Consider the following 7,774-nt stretch of genomic DNA (forward strand, 5'->3'; position numbering starts at 1 on the left):
TTCATTTGAATACCTCATCAACTTTCTGTTACGTACGTTGATTAATATCTATGCATAGACATTTTTTCTTCTTTGTGTATATGGACAAAAGCACAAAGATGGTATAAATGACAAATAATCGGAAGAATTTGGAGATCAAAGCCATTTCATACAAAATATGTTTATAATTATTTCTTCAAAAAGGCCGATTTATAATGTGTATAAAAAGATATTGTTTACTAACCTTGAATTCAGAGTCACCTAAATTAACATGTTTAGAAATAATATTAGATAAATAAACAAACGAAAAATAATTTTCCTCCAAAGCATTTATTAATAATTAAGTTGATTGTAGCCGCACATTTATGCAAAAATCAATCTTTACATTTTTTCTTTATGTTTTATTTTTATACGATGTAACATACTTCCACGTCGGTTTTCCAAATCCTTATTTAATTGTTCTATCTATATTTTTTGTGTATTGTCTATTGCATTCACCCTGTCCCGTGCCCTTTCATGATCAACCTTTTACTGAAAACAATTTTCTGCTATTTATAAACTGATTGTCACCGACATCGAATAAAAAATCTTTATGACCGATTTTAAAAGGTATTTCTATTTGTAATATACATTGCAATACAAGATACATTACTCAGAGATTTACTTTTATGTTTAGAAAAACTATTTAAAGTTCTATTTTGAGAGAAGAATATTTCAACAAGCTTTTACTTAACTTGAACTACTTGTTTTTGTAATTGCCATAAATTTCAGTTCAGTGTTAAATATGTTAGTAGGAAATATATACATAAAAGTGCCTTAAGTATACCATTGATATTTAGGTGTACCTAACGGAGTCAGTTTTACGTTAATATTAATATTCCATTTTATGTTCAATACCCTCTCTACTGTCTGTTTCGTTTTTGCGTCAATATCAGAGTATATTCACTTTTTCCCTAAAATAGGTTGCTTTAAATTTTTCTAAAAAGTATTTCATGTAAATCCACCAGAAGACTCGATATTATTGATAATTGAACATTGTCATTATTCTAAAGAAACATTTAAATTAGTAAAACGCAAAAATAATATAGCCTTATAAATCATGAATTAAAATTGATGTGATATGATCTGAAAATAAATATTACCCTTGGCTGTCGCTAAGCTCTTTCTTTCATTCAATTCTTTTATTCATAGCAAACAGCTAACAAAACAACAAGAACTTTTCATTTTTTTTTTGTAATAAACAAATACAAGTATGAGTACAATAACAAGACTGACAAAGTTTTAATCGTACTTAAAAAGTAATGCTGTTGCAATTATTATCATACTGTTATACATTAAAAATGCAAGTGCCAAAAAAGAAGAATAACAGTTTAATTCTTTTTTATAATAAGCCAATTGATATGGTCTTTAAATAGATGTGGTGTTTAATCTTAATTTTAAATTGCCTGTGTGTAACAGTTATTCAATATTAGACCTTTATTCAGAGATATACTGTTTTGTTTAATATTTTTGAAACTCAAACGTGAGACACAGGCGGTCAGCTCATTTTTCAATAATGGTGAAAAAATCTCATCTTGATAATCAAAAATGAAATAGCTATTCTGCACCTGTTTACTTTTTATAGTATTTAATGATAATTTGACCATTTTTGACAAGACAAAAGTGCTGAACGCCTTTTACTTGATAGACGGGAAGTCCTTTAGCTTTCCTTTTACGTAATTTGATTTCTGTTTTAAGCCTTTTATTTTTGTTCAATTTTTATTTCATTTATTTTTTTTTTATATTTACATTTATTTTTTTTTATTTTTGGGGGTGGGGGTTGATGTATTATTATTCATTTTTGTGTGTTTTTCTCTTTATTTGTTGCTTCAAAGAATTTTATTCCTTCAAGTGCCTTTATCTATGCAATTCCGTTTATATTAAGATACATTTATATCTCCATCGAAGTGTTCCATCAAGAACACTTTAAAATAAGGACGTAGCTTATTCATTAAAGAATGAATCTTAAGCAAAAGATTAATTCTCCCCACTTGAAATAAAGAATACATGCTTCTTAGATGCATAAAATATATTGATAATTAATTTGATCATTATGATTTTTATTATTAATGACCTTTAGATACGTTTTAAGCAATCAATTCCTTAGGTCGCGTGACGATATTTACAATTTGATGTATTGCTGTTTACTAATCACATCATTTAAGAATTTTCTTTGATGTGAGTCTGTTGATCCTAAAATGTAACAAACTAATAACAAACAGAAAAAAACATAGATAAATATGAATTTACAATCTAAATTTAGATACAATTCAACAGGAAGCATAGTAAACAAGAGCCCGGTTTGAGCCGGGTGATGCTCCCTAAAAAGGATTTGGACACAGGAAAGTACACCTCTTGTAGTTTCAGAGTTATGTCCCTGGAAAAAGTTCAAATACAATAATTCTAAAATTAGGAAAGCAGAGTTACTGTTCTTTGCACTGCACTTCTTATCACTGTTCTCTATCAACTTACAAAGTTTCTTGTTGATATCTCTTATGGTTTCCGAGTTATGTTCTGGACAACTTCAAAAAGTAAAAATAAACAAAAGGCAATAACTCCAGAATAAGGCAAGAGTTATGATTCTCGTGCACTGCACATCTACCAATTGAGATACATCTACCTACAAATTTTCATGTTAATATCTTTTATAGTTTAAAAGCTATGCCCAGTACAAGATTTTTCTAAAAGGGGAGATAATTCAAAAATGAGGCTTAACAGAGTTATGGTTCTCTTGCACTGCACTTCTACTCAATGAGATCTATCTACCTACAATATTTTAATTTGATATCTCTTATAGCTTTAGAGTTATGTCCAGACAAAGTTCAAAGTGTTGAAATTAACAAAGGGCAATAACTCCAAAATTAGGAAAAAAGAGTTATTGTTTTTATGCACTGCACATCTACACATTGAGATCTATTCACCTAAGTTTCATGTTGATATCTCTTATAGTTTTAGAGTTATGCCCCGGACAAAATTTTCTACAAGGGGAGATAATTCAAAAACCGGGCAAATAGAGTTATAGTTCTTTGACACTGCACTCCCCCTTAATGCCCTCTACCACTGTATGAAGTTTAAACAAATTATCTCCTAGTGTTTTCAAGTTATGCTCCGGACAAGAAAACGGACGGAAAGACGGACGTTCTAACAGGAGAGTAATTATGTGGCTACTCCATTGTTCTCTCTATTGTTCTTTTTAGCCACACAAAAGAAAATAGCCACATATAAGCATTACGGAATGAATGACATCAAACAGAAAGAACAGTTACCTATTGTTCCTCTTGCCACATAATTACTGTCATGTGAGTGCGGACAGACGGACGGACGGACAGACGGACAGACGAACAAGGCGCCGACTATATGCTCCCCCGAAATTTTTCGGGGAGCATAATAATGTCAGTTCTATGACTGGTTTTTATAAGGTACTTATCACTTTATATATGTCTGAAAAAAATCAAAGGGAAAAAAATTAGTTTTAAATATTTTGAAATATACTGTTATTCAAATTAAGAAATACAATGTTTAAATCACATATTTAAGTGTATATAAATTTATGTATTTTGATTTTCTTTTCTCTTTTTTTTTTTTTTTTACTTTTTTTTCTCGTGTTATCAATAAGGTATTTTTCCTTTTGTTCTGGTTTGTATATTTTGTATGAATCTCGAAACATAGTATAATGCTTGTGCTGCACTTTGAGCGTGTCAATGAAAACTGTAAAATGTTTTTGTATCTAATAAATAAAATATTATATTTGTGTTGCTTCGGTACTAAATTTATTGAACCCTCAAGAGAGACTCGTACAATATTTTATTTTCAACTCGTCCAATAAACTCAATATTGAACCTAAACTCTTTCAATGTTAATTGAAGTGTCTGACTGGATTCAAGACGAGATAGAAATTACGTATTCAGAAAAGATCACAAAAATGGCAAGATAAGAAACGTTGCAGAAAAGTTCTGGTTGTAAGCTACCGTCAACGCCCCATATCACTTTTTTAAGTTTAATGCAACGTTAACACACTTTACACAAGTTTTGATTACGGAATTAAAAGGCATTTGCAATTGTGTTTATATTGACGATGAAGACAAAATAGCATTCCCAGACATCTCAGATGTGTTTTGTCTGTGTACCCCTTGTTGATGAGCTGAATCAAAAGGTTATGGTATATGAGTTTTAACTACCTTTGTAGTTATAATTTCGCAAAAGGAAAAACAATAAAAGTTTGTTTTTGTTTTATTTTTTCACTTTCATAGGTGCCAATCTAACATTGATTTAATTTTGTACGATAAAATGTGATTTTTTTCAGCAACAACAGTACCTGTAAAAAGAAATGTTCATGTATTTATAAGTATATGTATCAGAACACTTTAGTGCTCTTGGTAACTCCTATATTATAAAATTAAACATGGGGGCGGTAATTTAAGTTGAATGAACCAGCAGTTTTTGATGATTTCGTTTTGAGAGTATGACATTTTTAAGAAGAAGATATTTTATAAAAGCTAACCATTTTTTGACAAATACATTATATTTACATAATGGGGAGATTACGGGTACGTATTCACTTACCGTTTAAAGAAATCATAAAGATTAATTATATGATAATAATGATTTGCTATTTAAGTTAAGCATGATACCGGTGCAGAAAAAAAAACCTTTTCAAATTAAAACTACCTGCTTTTGAATTTGTATAATAATCAAGCTTTAAGGTGTTAATATTTGAACAAAGAATATTGATCGAAATAGACTTATGTGTTTACAAACCTGGTTAGCTACATTAGGACATAAACAGTAAACCTTGGTATAACTGATTCGAAAAGGTAATTTCGTTTCTCTTTTCTCTCTTTCCGTAAAAGAAGATGTGTATTAAAATGCATATGTATCGTCTATCTTAAAACATTTTATTGTCATAATTGTGTGCGTTTTGTCATTTTCATTTGTTTTTTATTTTTGATATTTTGAGCTACTTTCGGTTTCACACAAGTTTGTGTTGAATTTTCAATTAGTGATAGAATAGTTTAAAGTGCACACATTTTATATTATAACTTAATTTGAACCATGAAAATGTCTTGTTATGTAGTATTTATTATTAACAAAACACAATTTTTATGCCTGAATTATTTTATTAAATAACATGTTTATAATTATTATCCCCATATTGTGTTTAATGTTAATTTCCCACAGGCCACTGAAAGTTATTTATATTGTTATTTCAATCGCACCATGTGACTAAGTGAAAAATCTGGTCACAAAATATATTTTCTAAATCATCATGAAAAAAATCATTTTTGATCGGGGTAATAGAAAAATAAAACATTGGTATGTAGGTAACAGTAAAAATTTCATCCCTCGTAAAAAAACTGTTTTTAGCTGACCTGAGCTAGCTCAGGGTGAGCTTTACGGATCGTTAAATGTTCGTCGTCTGTCGTCCGTCGTCCGTCCACAATTGTCCGTTAACACTCTAGTCGTCACATTTTGGCCTCAATGATCACAAACTTTGTCAAGATGCTTGTCTAGATAATTGATCGGATGAGTTCGAACATGGGTCATCTCGGATTAATAACAAGGTCACAGGAGTTAAAAATAGAACATCTTGTTTACACACTAGTGGCTACCCTTTTATTTAAATAAGCTGGAAATTGGTCTAAAAGTTTGCTTTGTATTTCTAGGTTGAATTCGAATATGAGTAACCTGGGGTCAAAAACTAGATCACACCGCCTAAATATGGAAAAATCTTGATAACACTTTAGTTGTCAAATTTTACGCAACTGTCTTCAAACTTGGTCAGGATGCTTGTCTAGATAATTGCTAGAATGAGTTCGAACATGGGTCATTTCGGATGAAAACATAGATCACAGGAGCTAAAAAATAGTAAATCTTGTTAACATTCTAGTGGCAGCTCTTTTGATTTAAATATCCTGGATATTGGTCTGAAAGTTTGTTTTGATGATTTCTAGGTCAAGGTTGAATATGGGTCACCTGGGCTAAAAAAAATAGGTCACATGGCCTTAATATGTAAAACCCTTGTAAACAGACTAGTGGTTACTTTTTTACTCACCTGTCTTGAAACTTGTTCAAGATGCTTGTCTGGGAAATTGCTCGGATGAGTGCGATGGGTCAGGTGAGCGATCTAGGGCCATATTGATCCTCTTTTACAGTATTTTCCAATGCAAATATGATAATTTTACTGTTACCAACAAACCCATGTGTTATTTAAAAAATACAAAAAGCACTGTAAAAAATTTTTTTGTGCTGAAATTTGATATTTTGCCTATTCCAAGGGCAAATGATTTAAATTCGAGTTAGTTATGCGTTACATTTCTTCTTTACATGTAGCTGACTTCCTATCGATTGATTGTGAAACGTTTAACTTTCAAGAATTGGTATCATTAGTATGTATATTTTAACTTATTAAAGGGTATGTCAATTTAAAAGGGAACCCATATTTATTTTTAAAAAATTTTAGTCTTCGAAAATAAACTGAATGATGGGAAAACTTAGGTAAAATGTGGTGCCGGGTTTAAGGCTGTACTGGGGGTGGGGTACTTTCGTCTCCATAATATCAGTAAAAGGAAGTTCAAAAGTTGAATTTATTTCGTTTTGAATTTTGAAAAGGGATAAACAGAGAATGTTTTGTCACCTGCTTATCTATCAGGTACATGTTGTTTTTTCTTTTTTTTCCTTATTTTCTTTTTGTTTTTCTTGTTATAGGTCAGACAAAATGTCAAAGAAGACAGCTCTGTCCGGAAAGTCGTCATGTGAAAGAAAATCTGCTTCCTCTGGAGTTGACAGGTACAAAAAAAAACAGCTTCATTATGTTAGGACTAAAGAGTTGAACGTTCATCCCTTCAAAACGTTTTGCGTTTATCTCACATCTATACATCGAGATTGAATGTGTTTGGTTATCTTAATCATCGTTATTAGGATTATTTACCAACCGTCAATTATAAACATTACGTTTTAATTCTCCCGTGAAGACTTAACAGTTGTTTTGAAAACTCAATTATGCCAAATGCCGTTTCTATATTTTTGCTTTTATTTCAAATTTATATCAAATCATTCTTTTACACATGGTTTATTTAACGTTCTTTTTCAAAGTTTTGTTTTTTTTACTTGACTTTATTTGGGTTTTCAACATCAAATTAGTAATGTTTTAAGACCCGTTCTTGCAGTTAGGCAATATATTTATATATCTATGTGCTGTCAAAACAGTCAATTTAGTTTTGATTGAAACATTTGTATAAAAATCTGTTCTTTTAGATTTCTTGATACAAACTTTCACTTTGCATTTATTTTAATAGTACAGAATAACTAAGAATCTTGTCTCTTCTCTTGCGCAGTTGTTAATGTGGTCACTAATCCTTATGATTCTTACTGATTTGTTGTCTATCAACTGTCATGCATTTGCTTAGATCGTTGGCTTCATATATTCTTCGTTGCATCCACTGCATATACTTACATAAATTACGAACGAACGAATGAATGATGAAATATACATTAATATGTTTATTTATTATTATTATTAATTATTTATTATTATTATTATTATTATTATTATTATTATTAGATACATATTTATTTTGGAGAGTATGTAACGAGGATTTTAACTAAAAGTATATCTAGGCATGTATAAACATAATTAATGTTAGGAATTGACTTTATTCATATATCCATTTCTCAGGTTGCCTCAAAAGAAAACTGGAGGGAAACAAGAACGGCTTCTCAATGTTTGTCACACCTCTGCCTCTCAGAATAAACCTTT

Source organism: Ruditapes philippinarum, unplaced genomic scaffold (genome assembly GCF_026571515.1).
Source record: "Ruditapes philippinarum isolate M1 unplaced genomic scaffold, ASM2657151v2 ctg4654_1_1_1_1, whole genome shotgun sequence".
NCBI classification, from domain to species: domain Eukaryota; kingdom Metazoa; phylum Mollusca; class Bivalvia; order Venerida; family Veneridae; genus Ruditapes; species Ruditapes philippinarum.